We start from the raw sequence: 27422 nt of genomic DNA on the forward strand, positions 1-27422 counted from the left end.
CCGGCAGTTCAATACCTGTCAGCCTGCATGTAGATATGTGTATATGAAAGTGGTTTTATATTGCCTAGCCGGCCAGGATGGCCGAGCGGTTGTAGGCGCTACAGTCTGGAACCGTGCGACCGCTACTGTCGCAGGTTCGAATCCTGCCTCGGGCATGCATGTGTGTGATGTCCTTAGGTTAGTTAGGTTTAAGTAGTTCTAAGTTCTAGGGGACTGATGACCACAGATGTTGCATAGTGCTCAGAGCCATTTGAACCATCTGATATTGCCTTTCCAATGAGAAGAATGTAACATTTAATTTATTGCGCGCAGGAAAACCTTTCTTCTTCTTAAAATTCCTTCAGTGACTCAGAGTTACATCACACAACTCCTTCTTGCCTCTGAAGTAGCGCTGAGTGTGTAAGACGTGGCTCCTGCTGGTGTTCACTGTAGCCACCACAGGCAGCAGGCAATCGCTGGAGGAAAGAGCCGATCACCTGGCAGAATGAATGTTCCGGTCCAGGGCTGCTGGCGGCCAGTGGAAGACATCGGCTGGCTCCAGAGTATAACCGAAGCGCAGCTGCCGCTCAACGAAAATACGGGCCGAGGAGGCGGGCAGCGGCAAGCGGAAGGGTAGCGAGAGGAAGGGCTGAAGGGCTGGCTGGCTGCGCGTATGCAAAGCGTCGCCTGCCCTGCCCTCGGCCGCTCATCTGCATACAGCGCTGCCGCTACCTGACCATGGGAACGGCCGCGCCGGCGAGGGCACTACAAAAACACATCATCGGTTAGGCACACAATCACAAAAACCGGGCCGCGTTTAGAGTTCTCAGACCCGCGCGACGAGCTGCTCATTTTTATTCCGCCACGACTCGGCCGCGTGAAAAACGGGGCGATGTGCGGCAGAGAGTGTGGCGCGATGGAGGCCGACGTGTCTCGTGTGCGCTACCCGCCCCGGGCATTACGTAAGGCGCCACTGCGTCCTCTGCTCTTATCTGTGATTCAAATCGTGGGAAGGATACTCCTTATCGAGGCGGCCTCACCTGCCCACCTCTGCTGAACTGTCTTCCCGTCAGCTTAACCGAAATCGAGTCGACCTCACTGCACCAACTTGTGGGACTAACAGGACGACATTTTACAGGGATACTAAATAAATCAATGTCGGATAACCAGGGCCTCCCGTCGGGTAGACCGATCGCCCGGTGCTAGTCTTTCGATTTGACGCCACTTCGGCGATTTGCACGTCGATGGGGATAAAATGATGGTGATTAGGACAACACAACACCCTGTCCCTGAGCGGAGAAAATCTCCTTAGGATTGACAGTCCGTCGCGCTGACCACTCAGCTACCGGGGGCGGACTATAGAGATACTAAGAAATGATGTACAGAGCGCTGACAAAAATATGGAAACACCAAACCACGCCGGCCGGGGTGGCCGAGCGGTTCTAAGCGTTTCAGTCTGGAACCACGCGACCGCTACGGTCGCAGGTTCGAATCCTGCCTCGGGCATGGACGTGTGTGATGTCCTTAGGTTAGTTAGGTTTACGTAGTTCTAAGGTCCAGGGGACTGATGACCTCAGAAGTTAAGTCCCATAGTGCTCAGAGCCATTTTTGAACCAAAAACACAACAAATCACATCACTGTGCCTAATGTCCGACCCCGGTAGCTGATTGGTACCCACAGTGGAGTAGGCGCATGGACACGTGCCTCCTTTCTTTTATGCTCTATATCAGAACACGCTCGTTTTTCCTAGAACTCTACTGTCTATTGCTTCATACCTCTTAGCTTACATCAGTATTATTATTTATTTTTCTACACCTTGTTAATAAAAAAAATTGCTCACCTTGTACGAGTGTAATGTCTCGTGTTATTTCCGCCAGAAGGATGGCATTTGTGTTGAATTTAAGCTTGTATCAATAAAGATGTTTTGTTCATTTACCCTGTTCCTAGTACTAAAAAAATAATAAAATAGGATTAAAAAAATCAAAAAGCTGCTTTGAGTGAGTAATTCAGGGATGGGAGGGGGAAGGCATCGCGGCCAGTCCTCGGGTTCCGACGCCTGCCCGCCTTGTCTCCTCCACTCAAAACAAAAAAAAAAAAAAAAATAGGGTGCTTGCCTACCACGTATCAGCAGCTTAAAAAAAATCGTCAGCGTGACAGAATGTCAATCCTAAGGGCCCGGGTTCGATTCCCGGCTGGGTCGGAGATTTTCTCCGCTCAGGGACTGGATGTTGTGTTGTCCTAATCATCATCATTTCATCCCCATCGACGCGCAAGTCGCCGAAGTGGCGTCAAATCGAAAGACTTGCACCGGGCCTAATAAGGTGTAGAGAATCAGCTGGCAATCAAAACAGCTTCCAGTCGTATCGGAGGAGAAATACAGGTCCTGCATGGTTTTCAGGGGAATGTTATACGATTCTGCCCACAAAATAGTGGCAGGATCAGGTACGAGCGATTCAGGTGAATAGTTATCACACATCCTTCATTCCAAAGTAGACTACAAGTGCTCAGTAATATTGCGATCTGGCGACTGTGGTGGCCAGGGGATCTAAGAACGTTCACCCTCGTGCTTATGAAACCTTCCTAGACGATGCCAGATGCACGATCAGGGACCTGGTCGTCTCGGAACACAATCACCAATAGGAAACACTTACCGTACCACAGAATGGAACTCATCAGGCATTATAGTCACAGAGTCCTTGCCAGTAATTGAACCTTACAGTTGGCATGAGTCGCCGAGCTGTTCTAAGCGCTTCAGTCTGGAACCGCGCGACCGCTACGGTCACAGGTTCGAATCCTGCCTCGGGCATGGATGTGTGTGATGTCCTTATGTTAGTTAGGCTTATGTAGTTCTAAGTTCTAGGGGAATGGTGACCTCAGAAGTTATGATCACATCACTGATGTGTTGTTCTTTTCATTTTTCGTCACAATCCTCTTCAGTGAACATCTCTCACGATCACTTAACACCTACTTTCGTCCGTGTTGTGACTTAGTAGATGATGGTTTTCCTCTTTCCCTGCATGCGGTATAACTCTTTGAACGGTGCCTCTATTCGGCTATCACGCTTATGGAAGAGCCCATCCTACGAGTACGCACATTCTGACCGCGTTCCAGTTCACGTAGGTCCGACATAACGCGGTTACGGGTACAAGATACACTGTTCCGACGACAACTAACATTTGTAACGTACTGAGAGCACTGCACGGGTGCCGTCCTTGGTCAAATACAACAGCGCCAACTGCATGTTTTGCTAACGTCTTCATTTATATTCAAGCATGCGTTTCTCGCCATGGTTCCATATTTTTGTCCACACCTTCACGTGCATGAGACCACAAAAAAAGCTGTTTTTCTGGTCATTTGCAGGAAATGTACTACCTTTCAGAAACGTTGTTTGTTCTTTCTATATGAATCTGCCCATATGCCCATATTCTTACCTCTTCTGAAATCGCAGCAAAACATAATAATGCAACGTATAGAGACTATCTGTTACGACGGGTCGTCATTAACTTTTAATTACTACTTCGAAAACAATCAAGCTGTGCTCATGGAATTTTGTGCTGGTGTTACTCCCCTTCATATTCCCCTTTCAATGCTACACGACCTTCCCAAAAACGGATGACTTGGCAGACACCTTGATTCCCGAAGTCAGGAAAAGTTTCGAGAAGAAAATCGTATCTTCCTCATTCTCAAAAGCCTGCCGATCAATGGTTTCTTCACCCTAGAAAGAGGAAGAAGTCACTATGCTACGTGAGAAAAATACAGGAGGGGAGATAAAAAACGATAGCCCAGAGAAGCCGCATGACTAACAGTACTGTGCGCAATGAGCTGGGTCGTCGTCGTCGTGGAGTAAAACTGCCTCTCTGGCAATTTCTGGCGACGCTGCTTCTTGACAGTATCTTGCAACATCGCCAAGCGACTTCAGTAGTACCATTAAACACCCGATTCTTTAAAGAACGGAGCTCTCATGTTTAGAACAGCTTCGAATGTCTGATTACTTCACCATTGAGTTAATGTGGTGAATATTTCAACTTAAGCATCTAATTGCGAAAAATGTAGGAAAGGTTCGAAATTATATTTAAAGTTTGCTGGAAGTTGCTAAGTGCTCTCATTATGAAACGCTAGATGAATACAGTCAGGATAATGTGCGCTCCATTTTAAGTAAACGCAGGTTTCGTCGCCTCTCAATGTTTATGACGTCTTACCTCTGAAATACGTTTCTTACAATCATATATGGCACCTTTAAGAGTCGAGGGGCATGAAAGGGAAGCAGTGGTTGGGGAGGGATTGAGACAGGGTTGTAGCCTCTCCCCGATGTTATTCAATCTGTATATTGAGCAAGAGTAAAGGTAACAAAAGAAAAATTCGGGGTAGGAGTTAAAATCCATGGAGAAGAAATAAAAACTTCGAGGTTTGCCGATGACATTGTAATTCTGCCAGAGACAGCAAAGGACCTGGAAGAGCAGATGAACGGAATGGACAGTGTCTTGAAAGGAGGATATAAGATGAAAAACAACAAAAGAAAAACGAGGATAATGGAATGTAGTCAAATTAAATCGGATGATGCCGCGGGAATTAGATTAGGAAATGAGAGGCGTAAAGTACTAAATGAGTTTTGCTATTTGGGGAGCAAAATAACTGATGATGGTCGAAATAGATAGGGCATAAAATGTAGACTGGCAATGGGAAGCAAAGCGTTTCTGAAGAAGAGAAATTTGTGAACATCGAGTATAGATTTAAGTGTCAGGAAGTCGTTTCTGAAAGTATTTGTATGGAGTGTAGCCACGTATGGAAGTGAAACATGGACGATAAATAGTTTAGACAAGAAGAGAATAGAAGCTTTCGAAATGTGGTGCTACAGAAGAATGCTGAAGATTAGACGGGTAGATCACATAACTAATGAGAATGTATTGGATAGAAGTGGAGAGAAGAGAAGTTTGTGGCACAACTTGGCTAGAAGAAGGGATCGGTTGGTAGGGCATATTCTGAGGCATCAAGGGATCACAAATTTAGCATTGGAGGGCAGCGTAGAGGGTAAAAATCGTGGAGGGAGACCAAGAGATGAATACACTAAACAGATTCAGAAGGATGTAGGCTGCAGTAGGTACTGGGAGATGAAGAAGCTTGCACAGGATAAAGTAGCATGGAGAGCTGCATCATACCAGTCTCTGGACTGAAGACCACAACAGCAACAATTTTGTGAGTACATTCAGTGGTATATGTACATGCTGTTTGCAAACTGTGTTGCAAATAGACTCGGTAGTACAGAAATAATAAATTAAAATGACATGTCTGATGCTCAAGTTTTACGAATGAACAGCGAAAATGTAGTAACCAATAAACCTTCGGCATTTCATCATTTTGTGGCGGGCGCCAGAAAGAAAAAATTTCATAAAGGTGTGGAATCATGTGCAAAATCTGTTGCTACTCGCTGTGTGTTGTTAAATACTGAATAACCAGAGTCGGGGTGGTTGCGCGCCATCAGATACGCTGCAGCAAGACATACACACATTTGTAATAGTAACACTTGTCTTCCTATAACTAACTTCTAACATAAGGCTGTACATCTTAATAAGTAGATTGTGACATCATTTCACATATTAAATTCGGCCAACAACGACGTGAAATACTGAAAATCAATTTTTTGTAGCCCATGGAAGCCGTTGGATAGGCAACCTGCAATTGGAATTGAGTTGCGTGATAGTGATATACGAGGGCTTGCTGAAAAGCAGTGCCTCCGAATGTTATACGTGAAAACTCTTACAGCTTTATGAACAGAACAAACTTTAACGACAGTCTACGTCTTCAGTCTTCAAGTCTACAATGTATTTGCAGCCCTCTGCCGCTAGACTCCGAACAGCAGCGTGTAATAGGACGGTGTGTAACGCAGCCACGTCGGTGCGTGAGAAACAGCGGGCTACAATCGAGTTTCGAATTCGAAGAGTTCGTCCACACTTGGAGCACCCTCGCCTCCAGTAAGACAATGGCAGACGACACAAGAACGCTGCGACATCTGCAACAATCCGACGCCTCGGAATGACTGTCATCGATCATTCTCCATACAGCTCCGACTTGACCACATCCGATTTTCATCTCTTTCCATAACTTTAAGAACAGCTTCGGCCATTCACTCTGATAGTGATGAAGCAGTGCAAGCAGAAGTGAGGTTGCGGCTCCGTCAACGAAGTCAAACATTCTGCAGTGACGGTATCAGTAAACTGGTCTCTCCGTGTGAGGAATGTGACTGTGTTGAGAAATGTATAGGTAAACATAAAGAATAAAGATATACAATTTTAACAAAGACTGTTATATTTAAAAAGCTTTAAGAGTTCCACTGTAAAAATTCGGAAGCATAACTTTTCATCTTGTCCTCCAAGAAGATCATGTATCTCTGGCAGCCGGTTCTGATTGCTACACGAGCTCAATAATCAATGTACGAAAATGTGTGGTTTCTCGGTGAAGCAACGCTGCATTGACAATGACATGCCTAGTTCTCGTTTGTCGCAGTAGAGAATAATAAACTTTGAAAGTGTAACTATAGCAGTGCGTTTAGGTCATTTGCAGTTCATGCATGGCTTTAACTGAATAGGTGATCAATAGTTATGACTTATTCGTTTGCAATTTTTTTATATGAGTACCTAAATTAATTACTTCTTGTGAAACTGAGATGATGGTTTCTTTTGATCGGTTGACAACTGGTGTGTTATCTAGTAGAAAACAAGAGTCTTCCATCTGGATGTTATGCTATACTAAAATAACATCCCTTGTGTTCCATCCAGGCTGCACACTCAGAGTACAAGTTTTCCTTTCTACGAGTGGGGTGAATATCTTGTCTCGTGCACCGTTCTTAATGTCTTTTTTTTTTTTTTTAAATCGATGCTATTCCCAATGTTCATTTACGTTACTTTTCATAATTCTCGATTCTTGCGAAGCTATTTTGCACTGAATTGTTTCAAAGTACCACAAAATCGTACGAGTGTGTGACCTCTCTGCTACGCGTGATGTGTTGTTTAATAAATTGATTGTGCGATCAAGACTTTGCCGTAATTATGTAAGTACATATCATAATGGTAGCTGATGTCTACAGAGATTTTATGTTTTACAACCATTAAAATGAAATATTCTGAACAGGATTCCTAAAGAATATACTCGTAGTAATCTGTTGTGTATTTGTATGGAGGCTGCTATCCAGTCAAATAATGTATTCCTTCTATGACGGCTACAACAGATAAACGCAAATTAGTTGCACGACGCGAAAGATTCTTCTCGCAAGGAGGAACGCTAGTACAGAACACGGTAAAAAAACGTTGCGCATAGTTCAGACAAGCAGAAAGTTGTGCATGCGTGTTTTTGCCTGAGGACGTCTATTCTCCTTCAGGAGGCACACCTTTTAGCGTGGCAAACACTACATCGACAGGTGAGAGAAGAGTTGTATGGTATGTATAGGCGTACAAAACACGTACACGGACAAAACACGGACAAAACACACACACACACACACACACACTCACACACGCACGCACACAAACATATACACACGCAGGCAAAGAAATGTATAGACATGCGTAATGAAATAAAGAGATATGTACAAAGGGAGAATACGGCGCTGCGGTTTCAACGCCTATATAAGACAAGTGCCTGGCGCAGTTCTTAGATCGGTAACTGCTGCTACAATGGCAGGTTAGCACGATTTAAGTGACTTTGAACGTGGTGTTATAGTCAGCGTAAGAGCGATGGGACACAGCATCTCCGAGGTAACGATGAAGTGGGGATTTTCCCGTACGACCATTTCACGAGCGTACCGTGAACGTCAGGAATCCGGTAAAACATCTAATCTCTGACATCGCTGCGGCCGGAAAAAGATCCTCCAAGAACGAGACAAACGACGACTGAAGAGAATCATTCAACGTGACAGAAGTGCAACCCTTCCGCAAATTGCTTCAGACTTCAATGCTGGGCCAACAACAAGCGTGAGCGTGCGAACCATTCAACGGAACACCATCGATATGGGCTTTCGAAGCCCAAAGCCCACGCGTGTACCCTAGATGACTGCATGACACGAAGCTTTACGCCTCGCACCTGTGCCAATCAGAACCGACATTGAACGGTTGATGACTGGAAACACGTTGCCTGGTCAGACGAGTATCTTTTCAGATTGTATCGAGCGGATGGACGTGTACGAGTATGGAGACAACCTCATGATCCATGGACCATGGATGTCATCAGGGGACTGTTCAAGCTAGTGAAGGTTCTCTAAGGGTGTGGTATGTATGCAGTTGGAGTGATATGGGACTCCTGATACGTCTAGATACGACTCTGACAGGTGTCTCGTACTTAAGCCTCATGTCCGATCACCTGCATCCATTAATGTCCATTGTGCATTCTGACGGACTTGGGCAATTCCAGCAGGACAATGCAACGCCCTGCACGTACAGAATTGCGACAGCAGGGCTCCAGGAACACTCTTCTGAGTTTAAACACTTCCGCTGGCCACCAAACTCCTCAGACATAAACATTATTGAGCATATCTGGGATGCCTTGCGACTTGCTGTTCAGAAGAGATCCTCACCTCCCTCGTATTATTAGGGATTTATGGACAGCCCTGCAGGATTCATGGTGTCAATTCCCTCCAGCGCTACTTGAGACATTAGTCGAGTCCATGCCACGTCGTGTTGCGACACTGCTGCGTGCTCGATGGGGCCCTACATGATATTAGACAGGTGTACCAGTTTCTTTGGCTCTTCAATATATGGTATATGCACCAAAGGGCGCGGGCAATCGCAATCGACGGATGCGTAAACACACACGTATACGCGAGAGACTTAAAAAAATGAGAAAAAGATAGAGTGTGGATGGAGAAGAGGGAGGGAGAGGGAGAGGGAGAGAGAGAGAGAGAGAGAGAGAGAGAGAGAGAGAGAGAGAGAGAGAGAGTACGACTTGGGCGAGGTGAGAAACATAGTTGCACAGCTACAATTATGCAGATTTCTTCATTGTTCAGTTGGCACTGCAAAATAGCCATATAGCCATTTCCTCCAGTACTGTTAGCTGATTTGCTGGGTACCATCTCCCGAACACAATGGACGGGCGATGATTCAGTCGGATTCTCCGGGCGAGCGCGTCATGGAACACCGTTTCTGTTTGCCGCGCCAAATTGCAGCCCAGGCGTTTTCCAGAACAGTTTCAAATCGAATCTATTCCACTGATTACGCAGCGAACAATATGTTTGGCGCAGTGATTCACGGAAAGCGGGCAGTGACGCCTCGCGGAGTGCCACGGGCGCGGACTCCTTACGCCATGTGCTCGGTTAATAATAGCCGGCGAGCTTACCACAGGCACGCATGCCGTCATGCATAATTCAGCAGCGTCCGCCGTGTGGCCAGAGAACAATTTGACAGCAATTTACTGCTCACCACGTACAGCCGTTCTCGACGTTTCGGCGATTCTTCCGCCCTCGAGGCTGGGGCACACCCAAACATTCGTACTGTGTGTCTGAAGAAATTTGCAATACGCCGCCGTCATCGTTTCCGCCACATCTTCGTTTTCGTTCGGCTAGTACAGGATATTCCGGAATGAAATGCAGCTAAAACCAGAGAGCAAAGAATCAGATCAGCAGAAGATATTTTTGGGAACATCTAACGGCAAATTTAAGGTTAGTGGGTGTCGTCAGAAAGGTGCCGCTTGTTCGCACCTTCGTCCTCTTATTTAGGTGATAGTGGATTGGCGGACTGACCAGCACACTGATCCTTGGCCATTAATATCGGCTTTAAAATCAGGAGTTGTTACAATGTCTCCATGTATCCTCTTACATTTCAGACCTCAGATGAACCAGTGATAAGAGATACTCGATGAGAAACAGAGTTACCGCATCATACAATGAAGGCTTTTACGTTTTACGGCAGGTGTTGTCATCACTTAACATTTCCGGTCTGAGATGCCATGGTCCGTACATAAGACTCTCCCTGACGTTTCGCCTTCGACTGCGGAAGGCATCCTCCGAGGACAATCGGCATCTGATTGTTCGCCGATTGTCCTAGGAAGATGCCTTCCGCAGTCGAAGGCGAAACGTCAGGGGAGAGTCTTATGTACGGACCATGGCATCTAAGCCCGGAAATGGTAAGTGATGAGAGTTACCGCATATAAAACATGGAACGTGGTGTGTTTGATTCATGTTAGTTTATGGACTCACCGAGAAATGACAACTCTATATCAAATTTCAGTTTCTCACTAATTACAACATTCTCAGGATGAGTATATGTAAACAGGGTTGTTTGAGATAGGGGACATACTAAGGCGAATGGGGCATGAAAGGGAATTTGGATTGAGGAGAGAGGCGTGCTGGAGTAATCAGTGCTGTTGTAGAAAGCACTGTGCCAGCGTGGCGTAATGGTTAGCGCATCTGCCTAGTGAGCAGAAGACATTGGTTCGAATCCCGGCCTTGCCACCAATTTTCATCCGCTGCTTCAGCCTGCACACATGCATCAGAAATTTATTTGGTTTTATTAAACCTCGACAAGGGCACTTCGTTCAGGGAATACTACCTCCTAGTAGCTAACGTCTCCACTCTCTGATTAACATAACATTTTCATTCCAGCACCTATACGCTCCCTAAAACATAACACTCACCTATAAAACCGGAAAAGGACTAAACAAAATTGAACGCCTGCACGAGGGAACACACTTCTGATTCTTGTAGTCTTTCTGTATTTTACATGTAACTTTCTTGATCACCAAGGATCAATAACTCACAATGTCGACTTCAACAGCTGTCTACGAAGCTACAGGCCACAAAAGTTGCTGAAGAAATTTCACCATCTCACTGGTGATTGCCAGCTAACATTTCTCATAGGCACGCACTCTCCTGCACAATACAAGATTCCAGCCGCGCGTTATTAACCGAGCGGTCTAGGGCGCTGCAGTCATGGACTGTGCGGCTAGTTCCAGCGGAGGTTCGAGTCTTCAAAAATGTTCAAATGTATGTGAAATCTTATGGGACTTAACTGCTAAGCTCATCAGTCCATAAGCTTACACATTACTTAACCTAAATTATCGTAAGGACAAACACACACACCCATGCCCGAGGAAGGACTCGAACTTCCGCCGGGACCAGCCGCACAGTCCAAGACTGCAGCGCCCTAGACCGCTCGGCTAATCCCGCGCGGCGGTTCGAGTCTTCCCTCGGGCATGGTCATGTGTGTTTGTCCTTAGGATAATTTAGGTTAAGTAGAGTGTAAGCTTAGGGACTGATGACTTTAGCAGTTAAGTCCCATAAGATTTCACACACATTTGAACAAGATTCCAGGTTTTATCCAGGGTAAGAAGAGCGGACGGGCTACTCGTACAAAAGAACAGTTTACCGGAAGGCAGTGTGCTCGCTCCTTTGCTTTTAAATACTCACACCAATTATCAGCTCATTACAGGACAGTCGGGGAATTTAATCTATGCTGATAACACAGTGGTGGCTGCTGAAGGGAAGACATATGAAGAGGTAGAAGAAAAGCTGACACTAAACAGTGCGGCCATCAGTCAAAAAGTTTGACTTAATCATTGGATATGCTTGGCCTTTACAATGAAGTCAATCATTTCAAGTCAAATCCCCACAAAACTCAGGTGTGTGAATTTCACTTACGGAACAGAGAAGTTCGGCGCGAAACGGACATCAAGTTGCAAGGTAAACGACATTAACGTTGTCCAACATCTGTATATCTTGGTGTTACTCTTGATCGTTCACTGTCTTTAAAAAAACATTGTCATAAGTGCAGGTTGAAGGTGAGCGCCGGGAACAAAATTTCAGCCCCCACCTGGGGAGCCAGTCTTCACCTCCCGAGAATTTCTGCTCTTGCTTCATGTGTGTCAGCTTCTGAGTACGCCCCACCTTGTGTGCATCTGCTCACACAAAGCACACTGACACAGCAGTCCAGCCGTCAATGAGACTGTTCAAGTCCTGTCGCGATGTATGAAGCCAACTCCAGTCGGCAAACACTGCCCAGCTGCTGGAATAATTCCTCCCACTGTCGGAAGGGCAGTCGCTGCTGGGAGGGCATGGCAGATCAATGAGCCTCGTCATCAAGCTGTTGCCTTTCGACTGAAATCTAGAAAGAGCTTCATCACTAGCGCTCGACAGGGAACACCTGAGTCGAACCACATTACCAAATGGAAGAGTAAGCTGCCACCGGATATCCCTGCAGAGGAAGAGTTAGGCCTAGGAAGCGATGTGCCCTACACTGTTGGGAGGTCATTCAGTCGTCGGAGGGTCGGTGTCACCCGATGGAAAACGAACTTCTAAAAATGAGGTATCCTTCCAGCTAATGAAGGCGTATCCTACGGTAGCGGAACACCACAAGATCTGGGCTAGTTGCTCGTATAGCCTCTAACAAAACAACCTTGCGCAACACGGAACTTGATCGCGGCAAATAACAATGCCACTGCAGTTGATGTGGTCTGTAAATGCTGACCGGACACGGAAATGAATGAATGAGTAACTCACGACTGCAGTTACACACTTCTAAAGGCCAATACCGTTATATAAGGCCCCTGACTTGCCACCTGAACAACACGTGGGGCCGGCCGCGGTGGTCTCGCGGTTCTAGGCGCTCAGTCCGGAACCGCGCGACTGCTACGGTCGCAGTTTCGAATCCTGCCTCGGGCATGGATGTGTGTGACGTCCTTAGGTTAGTTAGGTTTAAGTCGTTCTAAGTTCTAGGGGACTAATGACCACAGCAGTTGAGTCCCATAGTACTCAGAGCCATCTGAACCATTTTTTGAGCCAACACGCGGGCCGCCCGCCGATCCGCAGATTTCGGTAACTCCGAAAACTCTCGTCGAAATTATTTCAAAAGCCCTTCAGTCAATCAGCATTTGTAGGCAAATGCAGATAATTTCGCTGGGCGCTTCCCGATCGCACCAACCAGTCCACTGCAGAATACCGCTTACTGCCAGGGATTTTCAGAAGATTGTTCCCACCAGCTGCATGGAAACACCTGGCATCCTGGGAAAATCAACTGCTCCTTACGTCAGACTCGAATGCTTCTAATACAACTCGTTTAAGAGGATTAAGGGACATTAGCACACTGTCTCCGGATAAGAGAACTTCTTTTCCTCAATACCGACTCCAGCATACACTATACCCACAGGAAAAACATTTAGGAGGAGCAGGGAAATGATATGTTGCAGACGCAGTAGATACACCACAGATCTCCTAGTTCGTATGTATGAGTCGTCCACAGATTACTTTCCTCACGTTTTTTTTCTTTCTTTTTTTTTTGGGGGGGGGGGGGGGGGACGACGTCTAATTTCGTACTTTATCTGGCTACTTAATCTTCAACCTTCGTAGAAAGCACCACAATTCAAATTTTTCTACGTAACTTCTCCCTCTCCGAATTTCCGACGGTCCCAGGTTACACTTGCATGCAATGCGGAGGCGCGCACGTTCTCTTTTAGGAACTACTTGTTCATTTCAATAACAATATCTGCTACCATTAGAGGTCCTTTATTGAACAAATCTTTCATCGACATTTGGTTTTTGATGCTCTAACAACCGACGTGCGTGTAGCCTAAATTTTGGGAAATGGTTGCCGCCTGATTACGCGAACAGCAAATTCTTCTTATAAGGGGCAATAATAAAGCATCCTTTCGAAGGCCGCGCAGTCCAAGACCGGTATGCCAATCAGGCAATATCATGTGATTATTGAGGCAACCACACCGCCGACACACCAGACCGAAGAAAAGCGTTTGGTTCAAAAATGGTTCAAACGGCTCTGAGCACTATGGGACTTAACAGCTGTGGTCATCAGTCCCCTATAACTTAGAACTACTTCAACCTAACTAACCTAAGGACATCACATACATCTATGTCCGAGGCAGGATTCGAACCTGCGGCCGTAGCAGTCGCGCGGTTCCGGACTGAGCGCCTAGAACCGCTAGACCACCGCGGCCGGCAACGGGTTTGGTAAAACATCGCGTCCGTAACTGCGTGCTGCACATCCTCGACCAACAACGATCTTCCACGCTTCAAGTCCTTTTTTAAGGGACCGAAGATGAGATAAAATCGCACAGAGAAAGATGAGAAGTGCAGGGCGGGTGCTCGAGTGTGTCCTACTTGAGGTGGCGTAACATCTGTGTTACGACATTTGCGATATGGGGACGTGCGAGCAGCACAGCATTTGCCGCACCGTTCCACAAAGGTTGTTTTCGACGGACATGCTGCTCCTTATATGTTCTTCATTCTCTATTGGATATCTACCGGTGTTTGTTCTTCGTCGACCAAGAAAGGAATACCAGCAGACTGGACCTGTTTGGTAATAACGTCGCAATTACCTCACGCACTTCGCAAAGACACGAGTGCCACACTCGTTCCTTGCCTTCATTTCGGTGCTTATATGGCAGCAATGGGGTCGCGCTGTGTTTCATGTATGCTTTAGCACTGCCCTAAAATGGAAATTTTTTGATCGGCCCTTCTATTATCCATACACATTTCGCCCGTTCGTACCATCATCAACAGTCTCATATTTTATTGAGTCTTCAGAACTAAGATTTTATGGGACCTTCGTTAAATGGTCATATAGCGTGTCTTTCTCGTTGTCACATGAATGTTCCTCGCTTGCAGATGGAGGAACAGAAAAACTGTACATGCTATTTCTGTTAATACCACTGGGAAGTTAAAACAATGAACTTCAAAACGACAATATGTATATAAATGGTCATATAGCGTGTCTTTCTCGTTGTCACATGAATGTTCCTCGCTTGCAGATGGAGGAACAGAAAAACTGTACATGCTATTTCTGTTAATACCACTGGGAAGTTAAAACAATGAACTTCAAAACGACAATATGTATATAAATTCAACTCGATCTGTCTGCCCATGGGATCCATGGGGCAGAACATAGCGCCGTAAGACGTGTTCCTTGATCTCCGGAAGGTATTCGATACGATTCTGTGCCATCGTCTAGTAAATAAAATACAAGTTTGCGGAGCTATGTTGAAGACATCCTATCAAACAGAACTTAGTACGACTTTCTCACGGACATAAATCGTCATGTGTGAGAATATCTCCGGAAAGTGTTTCAGGAGCGTTGCTGTTCACAGTACACGCGCATGAACCGATGGGTAATGTCAGGAGCTCCATAATACCGTTCGCGGATGATGCCGAAGCATATTGGGCGATGTAAAATTTTCTAAAATCACCAATTTAAGTGCAGAATGACCCGTAGGTGTGCGACACTTGACGCAACAGCTGGAAATTGACCCTCAACATTAACAAATATAACATGTTGCGAATGAACAGTAGGGAACGCCAATTACTGTTTTGCGGAAATCCCTAGAAACAATCACAGCCTTAAAATATCCAAAATCTTGCATGTCCGTCGGTTAACGTGGAACAGTCACAAAAAGCTAGTTTTCGGAAAGGCAGACGTCAGGCTCATATTAATTGAAGACTCATAAGAAAATGTAACCGTTCAACAATTATATAGCTTACATAACACAGGTTGGACTGATCGTTAAATATTATTTGTGAATCGGGGACTCTTACCGGGCAGTATAAAAGGAAATTTTCCAATAGTAACTGTGCGTTTTGTCACGAATTCATTTGGCACGACAGCGTGAAGAGTATCCTCATCCATCCCCAGTAGCAGAAGCTAATAGAGAGAGGTTGTACATAACGGAAAAGCTAATTTACAAAATTCTGACAATCCACGTTCCAGTAGAGCCAAGCAACATTTTATTTCTACAAACGCACAGTCTCTCAAGCACTTACCTCGCGAGATGACCATGACTGTAAAATCAGAGCAATTCCAAGGTTTTTTGACAGTTTTTCTTCCTCTGCCCCATTCACTAAAGGAACGTGAAAGGAATAGGAACTTACATAATGTATACTCCGTCTTATGGAGTGCAACAGTACATGTAGAATTATTAGACAATAATCTTACACACCCACCCCTCTGAAGACAACAAAGTCGATAATTCATGTTATAATGTAAAGAATTAAGGGTATAGGGGCTTGAAAAAAAATTAGGAATCTAGAACAATGCGAGTGAAATGAAATTAACAGATCATTCCACGTTGCATTTATCGTCAATTGCTGTACACAGGTGTAGTTAAGAAAAGATAAATTTAATTTCAGTGCATTTGTGAGATTGGCATAAATAGATGCTATGTTCCTATTCGGAGCTGGCATTCGTAGTCTACTTTAACGCAAGCTGAAGTGTTCAGACTGCGACGAGGCAGTGGTTTGCTCCTTTGCGCTTCACACATTTAGACTTTGCGCTTTGAATAGTCCCGCTAAGACAAGGTCAGATGATCTTGGCAGCCACGCAGTTCCCTTGCCGCCATCTATTCAACTCGCAGAACAGGTATCAGTGATGTACCGCGCCACTGGTTGTGAGGAATCTTCGAAGGCCCCATATTACTGCAAGCATTCTGTAGACATTTTTATCAAAGGAACATCCTCAGAGTGCTGAAATAATTATCTGTTCAAGCTGCCTACATGGCAAACGCTTAATTTTCAAAGAGATGTATTCCGAAAAAAATTTAGAATATAACAGCTCGCCTCCAGAAAGTTCCATACTATCATCTAGCCGTTGAGTGATTTTTCCCGTCGCTTATAGTTCTTGTTTGAAACGCAGTCTCATAGGACGTATTCATGCTGTAACGCAACAGGTTTACCCCAGTAAGGCTGACCTATTCACAATAGATGATAGTATGGACCTTTCTGGAGGTGGCTGTTTTATTCTCAATTTTTTTCAGAACACATCCATTTGAAACTTACGCTGCCCCGTTTCGTGAAGTTAATGATTCAAGCTCAGAAAATATGACATTTTCCTTCCAGACTAGCGTATTACATATTATTTTAGGTGTCGGTCAACCGCAGCCAAAGTTGCACATGGTGAATAATCTTATGCACTGGCTTTTAAAATACTTTTATTAAAAAAAAGTCGCGACCTCATCCGCATCAGTGGAGATGCTTCTTCAAGGGGATAAGTTTCTTTATTTTTCTTAACAGTCATGGCGCGGCAAAGTAAAATGCTACGAGCCAAGTCCCATCGTTCATCGTCATGATTAAACATACATGACTACTAACACTGACCCAAATAGTATTGTATACGCCGGCGCCGTGCACACTTTTATTATGTCTCGGGCTTTGTGCAGCGCAATACTGGTCAAATCGATCATAGACAATAGTTTTTACCATGTTACTAGTTTAATCCTAACGATAAACGATGGAACTTACTCTGCCGCACAATGACTGGTTAAAAAAGTAAAGAAACTTAACACCTGAGGATGCATCTCCACAGATGCGAAACAGGTCGCAACTTTTTAATAACACTAATTTAACAGCCAATGCGGAAGATTATTCAATATGTACTGTATGGCAGTTTCATTATAGTCCTTAAGTGGCGATTGCAAATTTAGTTACTCAAACGATAGACCAGTGTGTTACTGGTTTCGGCGAGTAGTTGTAGTAGGAAAAAAATGGTTCATATGGCTCTGAGCACTATGGGGCTGAACTTCTGAGACCATTAGCCCCTAGAACTTAGAACTAGTTAAACCTAACTAGCCTAAGGACATCACACACATACGTGCCCGAGGCAGGATTCGAACCTGCGACCGTAGCAGTCGCGCGGTTCCAGGCTACAGCGCCTAGAACCGCACGGCCACTTCGGCCGGCTTCTAATAGTAGAAAATGAAAATATCTGTACATTATTTATGTATCCAAGAGACGATGATTAGTGTATACAACTAGTCTGACACTAAGTGAGCGTGTTCGAAACGCTTCGTTTGAAATTAATGTGCTGCAGTTGTCACTGGCAGAAAATCTGTGTACTCTCCGACAACAGCCCATGTAATTCATGGTACTGAGAAGCGTCGCTTCATCCTTGCAAAAACGCAGATTCAGTTGAATACAGATGCTTCCTTGTCAGTTGTAATTTTGGCTTACTGTCACAGCCATCTAGATTAACTGTCAGGAAAAAGAACTACTTGCAAGGTGACCAGAGTTGTGTGCACATAACAACTGCTGTCTGACTGGGTCTATAGTGAATTACAAGAACCCGACATTCTTTACGACTAAGCGACGATGTAATTCTTTACTTGTGTGAGGACTCTTTGTAATGCAAGTTCCATTAACGCAACACAGAAAACTGTGTTTATATATACTCATGTGACCAGGGCATTCAGCGGATGAAATGTCTCTTATAAGGAGGAGAGGCCCACAGGTGCAGAACAACGCCTGTTTTCAAAAGGTTCGTACTGCGCCACCACAGTTGCCTTGTGTTCTGGAGCACAAAGGGTTCACTGTGCCAGAAAGACATTCTCGGTAAGTAAATGTGCGAGACTGAATTGTACTGCAGTAATTTCGTTGCGCAAATGGATGGAGTTACTAATCCTACTTGATGTCTTGAAATGACTTTATTTTTCCTGCATAAACCGCTGGCTATATAAGAAATATAAGGAACACTCAAATGAAAACGAGACAGATGGGGAAAAAGTAAGCAAATTTTTATTATTTCTCAAGTAATCGTCAAAACTGTTCGTATATTCATTCCACTCCTTCATGGAGAAACGTATGCACTTAGTTAATTTGGTGAGAACGTGCAGGGCAGAGCAACACAAGACACTTAGAGTGTTGACATGCTAAATTGCACATGTTTCTTGTACCGCTGACGGCTGAACCACATAGGATGTAGATATCCGTTACCGGCGGTGAATAGCTCATGCTCGTTCATTGTTTCAAAGAGCTCAAAGCTACTGGATTACTGATAAGAGATACAAGGAGGATGACACATTAGCTTACAAGCGGAGTGACAGAACAATTCAGTTATATTGCCGGCCGAGAGTGAGCTTTCCTAGCGACACGGTGAATGAGAGAAGTTCGGGTGGTCTTCTGTAATCTGCGCCGTCAGAGCAGTTCTCATAACACTACAGCTGGTAGCATCTACTGTTGCTCCCATACTGAGGAAACCAACTAGAAGAATTCCTCCCGTAGTGTCACAAAGCTTAGTTCAAAAATTGTTCAAATAGTTCTAAGCACTGTGAGACTTAGCAACTGAGGTCATCAGTCCCCTACAAACCTAACTAACCGAAGGACATCATAGATATCCATGCCCGAGGCAGGATTCGACCCTGTGACCGTAGCAGCAGTGTGGTTCCGGACTGAAGCGCCTATAACCGCTCGACTACAGCGGCCGGCCACAAAGCTTAGTCGATGACTTTTTTCGTGAATGGATCTGTTTTAAAGCACGTCGTGTTTCTACGGAAACTTGTCACCAGGTGTCACATGTTCTAACCGCGATGTATCTTCTTTAACGTAAAGTACAGGAATAGCCTCGTGACAGCGCATGCAGTGTAAAACACACAAACCTGCCTCAGTGGCTTTGTGGCGTTCTGTAGGCTATCCTGGTAGCCAGCGAGAACATTACGCACGAACGGCAGTATGCACGTTCCACACGGAGGTGTTGAGTCTGTAAGCTTTGTCGCTGAGTCGCATGTGAGAATCACTACACTACACACGTACAGAGTAGGACTCACGCTGATGCTAATCAATCATTACTTCACATAACTCAGCGAAGACTTACTGTCACGTCGTCAATTTACCATCGCTGTTTCTGCTTTTAATGATGTCTTGTACGTTTATGCACTCATGTGTTATGCATTCATATGTTATGTCCGCAACGTAATGGTCTACTTCGGTCCTAGCTCGAAATACAAGCAGTCCAGTGACACCGACAATTAAGAATAACTTTGTTTTATTAACTTTTGAATCATTATGGTACTTTTTCTGCGTACCCTCCAACGACCAGGGGCTTTCATTGCTTCGTAATGGGATCACACATTCATTAACACTCTACTACCAAAGCTCATCGGTGTTGTGGTAGTGGTATGGGATCTAGATCATTATCCGTACAAGAAACAACTCCCATGAATACGTCGTTTACAGTGATAGCTCACTCAGCATGTGACGCTGTTCTTGCCTCTTAAATACCCAAACAAGCCTGGTGGCAACTCTAAACACGAACAACACTAACGCACTCTTGTGTCTGTTCTACTTGCCACAGAGAATTGTAACTCCATTCATTTACATACTCGTCGATGGTGTCTACGTGTATGAAGTTACACTGATGCCTTCTGGGTGCTTCACTGTTTTTGTCAGAGCGTATAAATGTGAACACTGAAATGTCAGGGTATATGACTGGGATGTTGTAAGGTGGAATCACTGTATTACTACACCACGCGGAACTGCAAATTCGGACGGACTCAGCAAAATAATTCTAAAGAAGTGGAATTCTTCGGCGAAGCATATGGCGTAGAAAACCTCAGTACATCAGTTATAGCGTTTTGTTGGTACATCTGCGACCTTCTCAAAATACGACGGACAGTGGAGATAGAAATGATTCAAAGCCCTTCGTTCCAGGTTTGTTTAATCAGTCCGAATGCGTCAGAGCAATGCTTATCAGACTACAGGGAAGACGCCGTGAGAAATACACTATGCATCACGGACAATCTTACTCTCTTTATCCTGAGAGGCGATGTTTCAATGCTGCTAAAATACACTGATCATCACGCACAATCTTACGCTCTTTATCCCGAGAGGCGATGTTTCAATGCTCTTGTAGAAAGAGGTTGGCTTCCTGCGCCTGGAATATCACAGAATGATTCCGAGCGCAAAACTTGCTAACCTTGAAACGTCCCCTAGGAAAGAATTAAGAATGACAGTGCTGGTAAACCTCTTACGTTATTTGATTTTCAAACAGCTGAGCAAAACTGAACGTACTCAGACGTTTGTCTCTTTACTTATTCTGGTCATCACTAAACTGACACACAATATTTTTAGCGCAACGCAATCTGACTTTCAATAATCCCTACAAAAAAAATGGCCCTGACAAACAATAACCTATACCTTTCATGAATCACTTACCTCACAAAAATCTTCGTTACTCGAACTACTGCAACACAGCGAGCGCCAATACTGCCAGCTAAATAAAAGATACTAGCTACTGAAGGCACTAACTACTGATAGGCATAGTTAGCAAATGAAAGATTTCGATAGAGAACAAACAATGTATTTACCTTAATAATATTCCAAAATCACCATACATATATCAGTTCAGGATATACAGTACTACAAATTTACTCTTTCTGATGGAAACAGTCCGCCATCTCTCTTCCCATATCCACCACTGATTGCGGCTCACCTCCAACTGCGCAACGCCTCGCGCTGTTCACATCCAACTGCCCAACACTACAATAGCAAATATTCCAACAATGCAAACCAGCCACAGACTGCACAAAGCACAGTCAGTGATTTTCATACAGAGCGCTACGTGGCGTTACCAACATAAAAACCTAAACAGCCTACTTACAACCTGACCGTGTACAGAATGTTGCCGACAGTCTTTCTTCGTGCAAATGGAGCACTAAGTGGAGGAAAATGATTCTCGTATACCATATAACCATCACCGGACTCAATGTGTGGTGTCTTGCGGTGTGCAAATATGGAAGTACACAAGACCAGTGTGAGAGGAAGTAATAATTTGTGACTACCGATGATCACTCTCGGAATTTTAGATGTAAGACTTAACGTAACTCATAGCATCCATTCCTAACCTCCTGCAATCCACGTGACTGAGTTTTCCTGTAATACAGTGAGATTCAAAAAGAATGACCTGATGTCAATATTCCATTTATTGATGAGAACGTCCTACAAGCACGGAATGGATTGCATAATATTCACAAAACCTTGAAGTCTTAGCTACGGTATTACAAATGCTCTGTGTCCAACAGCAGCAGCAGCATGAACAACATCTAGACGATAGCTAAATTCGTCATAAATTTTACACGATGTATCTGCTTTTACAGAAGTTGTGGAGGCTGTTTTTCTTTTCTTGACATCTTCTACGACATGAAGTAAACGGGAGATAAACACTCTTCCATTCACATATCCCCACAAGAAAAAATCGCATGGGATCATGTCTGGCGATCTTGGAGGCCAAGAATGAAAGACAGTGTCTCTGGGGGTCCCATGCGCCCTACCCTGCGTTGAGGCAGAGTGTCATTGAGAAGCTGACGTATGTTGTTGAGCCAGTCTAGTGGAGCTCCATCTTGTTGGAAAATGAAGTCTCCCACATTGGACTCGCATTCTGGACGACGACAGTTCAATCCCGCGTCCGGCCATCCTGATTTAGGTTTTCCGTGATTTCCCTAAATCGCTCCCAAATACCGGGATGGTTCCTTTGAAAGGGCACGGTCGACTTCCTTACCCGCCCTTCCCTAATCCAATGAGACCGATGACCTCGCTTTTGGTCTCTTCCCCCAAACAATCCAATCCAATCCACAGTCTTCGTGAAGTTGTGGGAAAAACCCATTCTGCACCACTTGAAGATAGCTCATTACAGTTACTGTCTTTTTCCTCAAAAAAAGAAGAAACCGTATACTTTCTCACGATAAATGCCACAATAAACGTTCGCCTTAGGTGAGTCTCTTTCGTAGTCGATAACGTCACGAGAGTTCTGGAGCCAGCATATGTGCACTTTACTGATAACACAAAATGTTACTTCGTCACTAACTTAAACGTGGTAAAAATGTAAGAAGATGTTGTTAGTGCTGCTGCTGGTGAACACACAGAGCATTTGTGATAGCACACCTAAAATTCAATATTTTTGGAGTAATTTTCATTCCATCCGCTGTTTGTAGTATGTTTTTATCTATCTTTTGAAATCAGGTCATTCTTTGCGACCCGCTCTGTGCTTTCACTTCGATACGCGACAAATCACACCCCTCTCCTTCGAATTTCTGTATCCCCTTTATTAATTCAACTCAGCAAGGGTCGCAGAGCAACAAGTAATACGAATTCAGGTCTCTTATCATATACATTATCTGCAACCGACTCACTGGACGTTACCCGAAGCGCAACGGTATTAAGCGACTCCAGTAAATGAACGACAACGATTTTTTTCCCCGAATGCACCACAACTGTTGTAAGGATTCAGCAGCAACGGCACTGCCGAATCTTTCAATAAATATTCTGGGCGCCGAACTGAGGCAGATCTGCATAAGAAGGTGTCGGAAGGAGTGCGGAGAAGGATTCGGCAGCTGTGTGCAGGCGCGGTGTTCCTGGGAGCCGCATGAGAAACTACGGCGGCCGCGCTCGGGGCGCCGGAGAAGGTTTTTCCCACAGCGTGGCGTCCCGCGGTGACTTTGCATATTAACCTCTCCGCCCTGAACCCTTCAGACGGGCCTGCGGGGTAAGTGCGGGTCACGGCAGCCTGGGGGAAAAGAGGGCGGCCGAGGGAGATGAAAATAAAAGAGTCCCTCAGCGCCGCTGCTCTGAATATAACGCATGCAAAACTATCTGCATATATTCAAATCAGAAAACCAAAGCGCAGGAAGGAAGCGCTCCGGCTAGGGGCCGGCCGAAAATTCTTTGGGGGTTGTCGCGGCCGGGCGTCGCACCCCTTTCTTGACGGCCCGTGGGAAGGCCGTCGCCGGCCCGGCTCGTCGTCTGCATACCGCCTGGACAGATGCACTGGTCGCGCTCTACAATGCGTCGCCAGCATCCGCCAGGTGCGAGCGCAGGTAGCCACGGAGACCGCTGCACAGTAACCTCGCCTCGGCGACGCCCAGTCATTTAGTCGGGAAAAGGAAACGGCGTTGCACTACAAAATCACCTCGATTTCTTACCTGCTAACGGCCAATTGCGACTTCACAAGCGAAGAACGCATTTAACGGTGAAGGATCCACTATGTATGAGAGTGCCGATAATATGCCTGGGAAATACTGGCCGCTGGGTAACGATCGACCTACCATAGGAAGATCCGCAGTCAACGAGAGCGGTGTACTCTATAGAAGTAAAGCAGAAATCACATACACCTCGACTGTCAGATGAGCCAACGAAATAACGAAGGTTCCTCATCTACATAAATGATTTAGGTGACAGTCTGAGCTATCCTCTTAGACTGCTTGCAGCTGGTGCTGTCTTCACCGAAAGATCAAAACCAATTGCAAAATTACTTAGACACGATACGCGAATGGTGCTAAAAGTGGAAATTGACTATCAATAAGAAAACGTGTAAGGTCTTGAACATCAGTACAAAAAGGAATCCGTTAAATTTCGATTACACGTTAAATAACAGTAATTTAAAGGCTGTCAACCCCACCAAACACCAAGGAATTACAATTACGAAAAACTTAAGTAGGAACAATCACACAGGTGATGTTACGGGGAAGGGAAACCAAAGACTACGTTTTATTGGCAGAACACTTAGAAGATGCAACAGGTCTACTGAAGAGACTGCCTGCACTACGTCTTCTGCTGGAGAATTGATGTGCCGCAAATCGCATAGGATCTTTACCACATAGGATTGACGGAGGCCATCGAAAAAGTTCAGAGAAGGGTAGCTCGTTCTCTATTACCGCAAAACGACGGATATGATAAGAGAGCTGGGATCGCAATCATTAAAACAAAGGCATTTTTCGTTGCGGCGGTATCTATTAACGAAACTTCAATCACCAACTTTGCCCTCCAAATGTGAAAATATTTTATTGTCGCCGACCTACATAGGGAGAGATGATCGTCATAATAAAACAAGAGAAATCATAGCTCGTACAGAAATATTTACCTATTCATTTTTCCCACGCGCTGTTAGAAAGCGGAAAGGTAGAGAAATAGTACGTAGGTGGTTCGACGAACCTTCTGCCAAGCATTTAAGTGTGAATTGCAGAGTAATCGTGTAGATGTAGATGTTTCGTCTAATTTGCCGTCAACATCGAGGCTATTAAATGCAAACCATGAACTGAGTTTGCCACAAATGTACGTATTGAAACTATAAAGAACGTAAATAAGGAGATCGTGTGAAACATGCAGAAATAGGTTTAATATTGAATAAGAAAATAGGAACGCAGATAAGCTACTACGAACAGCATAGTGAACGCATTATTGTACCAAATATGGACACAATGTCGACACCCACCATAATTCTGAAAGTTTATATGACAACTTGTAACGCCAGAAATGCATATCCTCCTATTTCCATCTATTGTACTATCAATTTTTTCCTTATTTTGTTATCTGAAGATAGGACATTTCTGTGTCTTTATATATTGTAACTGTTTTACAATTCGTAATCGATGTATAATTGGTTTGTTTTGTAAATAGAATTTGTATTTTTACGCTGGGTCTTGCCTAGGGACAACTATGCTATCGAACGATTACATTGATAGGTCGTGTGGCGAATCAAAGTGATTAGGATCTTTGGTAATGTTAACTCTGCCGCGTGGAGCGCGGGCAGAGCGGAGTCTGGCTGGAGTAGGGCGGTGGAGCAGGTATGTTAAGTGACGTTCCTGCGAGTTGCCGCGCTTTCGGGGTTTGGCAGCATATAAGTGCGTTCGACTTTCTAACATAGTTTCTGGCACGGTGTCACCGACGGGAAAAATTAGCAGGCACACATCAAGAGCCCGTTTCGCCTGGTGACCGTGGGAAGAAGGCGCGCCATCATCCAGCTTCTGCAACAGCTACGGCCAACAGTGAGTGATTATCGCCACCTCCTCGATCGACGAATTCAAACCTTCAATCAACCAACAAGGAAGACTGAAAGCACGTAAAGTTTTAGAACTGTATGGCAGACCTCAGCTTTTCAAACTATTCCATTAGCATCACTAAAATACGGCAACTTAGCATGAACCTTTGTTGCTCATTGTCATAATGGCATTACAAAGCAGGGTTCCCTCCTTTTCCGGAATGAACTCGAGTGTCGTTGAAATTCAAATGCCAGCATTAAAGTAATATTATTCGATTTCACCGTTTTAATTTCAAAGTTCAGTTAAGTTATTCATAGATGGCTACAAAATTTAGATTCACAAGCACAAATTAAGAGTGCGAGTTTTGTTACCATATTTTAGCTTACCTGTGACTGCAGCTCAGCTTGGTACGTACCGAATTTTACTATTGTTAATTGTTCAGCACCATTTAATTCAAGTTCAAAGTTAAATCTCTTATTTCTAAATTGCGTAGATTCAAGCAGCTTTTGAAATAGTTGTTGAGGTAGCCCAAGACTAACCTTATTTTATTGAATTTCGTAGTGCTTCAGAAACAAAGTTCACTATTAATTTCAGTCACTAAATTAACTCTCAATTTTCCGGTTTCATTAATTCTTTTGCTAAATTAAGTCAGAGTGTAGCGAAATTTATTACTTCTGACAAACATTCAGTTTTCACACAACACGTGTCAACCTTCAGTTGCCAAGCTTTTATTGCTAATTACATGTGCAACAACATTTATTTTCAGTTATTATAGTAGTTGTCCATAGGACTGGCGACCGTAATTTTCCCTAAATCTTAAATATCTAATTAAAGCCAGTTAATTGTTAACGGGACATTTACTTTCTTTAGTAATTTTACCCCTTTTCAGAATTAATTTCCACCAGTTTCATTTGCATTTTTCCTTTCATTTGGATGTAACCCTTTCCTCCCTCTTTCCCGACAGATTAACTTCGGTGACGATTGCTTTTCCCAAATTTCCATTAGGTACACGCGGTTTCATTTTTACTGTCATTAAGGTCGATAAGTGAGGCGGAGGTTACAAACTGGCTCCGTAGATGATGAAGAGACTGAAGAAATGTATGTTGGGATAAAAGAAATTATTCAGATAGTGAAGGGAGACGAAAATGTAATAGACATGGGGGACTGGATTTCGATAGTAGGAAAAGGAAGAGAAGGAAAAATAGTAGGTAGATATGGCCTGGGCGAAAAGAACGAAAGAGCAAGCCACCTGACAGAATTTTGCAGAGAGTATAATTTAATCATCGCGAACACTGGGTTTAAGAATCATGAAAGAAGGAAGTATACGTGGAAGAGGCCTGGAGGCACTGGCACGTTTCAGATTGATTATGCAATGGTGAGACAGAGATTTCAGAACCAGATCTTAAATTGTAAGGTATTTCCAGGGACAGATTCGGAGTGTGACCACAATTTATTGACAGTGGCCTGTAGATTAATACTGAAGAAGTTGTAGAAAGGTAGGAAATTAAGGAGAAGGGACCTGGATAAACTGAAAGAACCAGAGGTTGTTGAGAGTTACAGAGGGAGCATTAGGGAACAATTTATACCAACAGTGAAAAGGAATGCAGTAGAAGAAGAATGGGTAGCTTTGAGAGATGAAATAGTGAAATCAGCAGAGGATGAAGTAGGTAAAAAGACGAGGGCTAGTGGAAATCCTTGGGTAAATGAAGCAGGCGAAAGGGAATACAAACGTCTAAAAATTGAGATTGACGATAAGTGGAAAATGGCTAAGCAGGGGTGGCAAGAGGACAAATGTGACTAAAGAGCCTTTTTGCAGAAAAAGAGAACCACTTGTATGGATATCAAGAGCTCAGATGGAAAACCAGTCCTAAGCAAAGAACGGAAAGCGGAAATATGGAGGGAGTAAATAGACGGTCTATGGAAGGGAGATGTACTTGTGGGCA

At 44.4% G+C, this 27422-nt stretch overlaps 1 protein-coding gene across 1 annotated transcript in view; it reads right to left on the bottom strand.

Annotated features, from left to right (window-relative positions):
- LOC126354769 (UPF0489 protein C5orf22 homolog) overlaps positions 1-27422 on the bottom strand; it is a 1899147-nt gene that overhangs the window by 1279739 nt on the left and 591986 nt on the right. The gene's annotated exons all lie outside the window — the stretch shown is intronic.

Source organism: Schistocerca gregaria, chromosome 3, assembly GCF_023897955.1.
Source record: "Schistocerca gregaria isolate iqSchGreg1 chromosome 3, iqSchGreg1.2, whole genome shotgun sequence".
Lineage (NCBI taxonomy): Eukaryota > Metazoa > Arthropoda > Insecta > Orthoptera > Acrididae > Schistocerca > Schistocerca gregaria.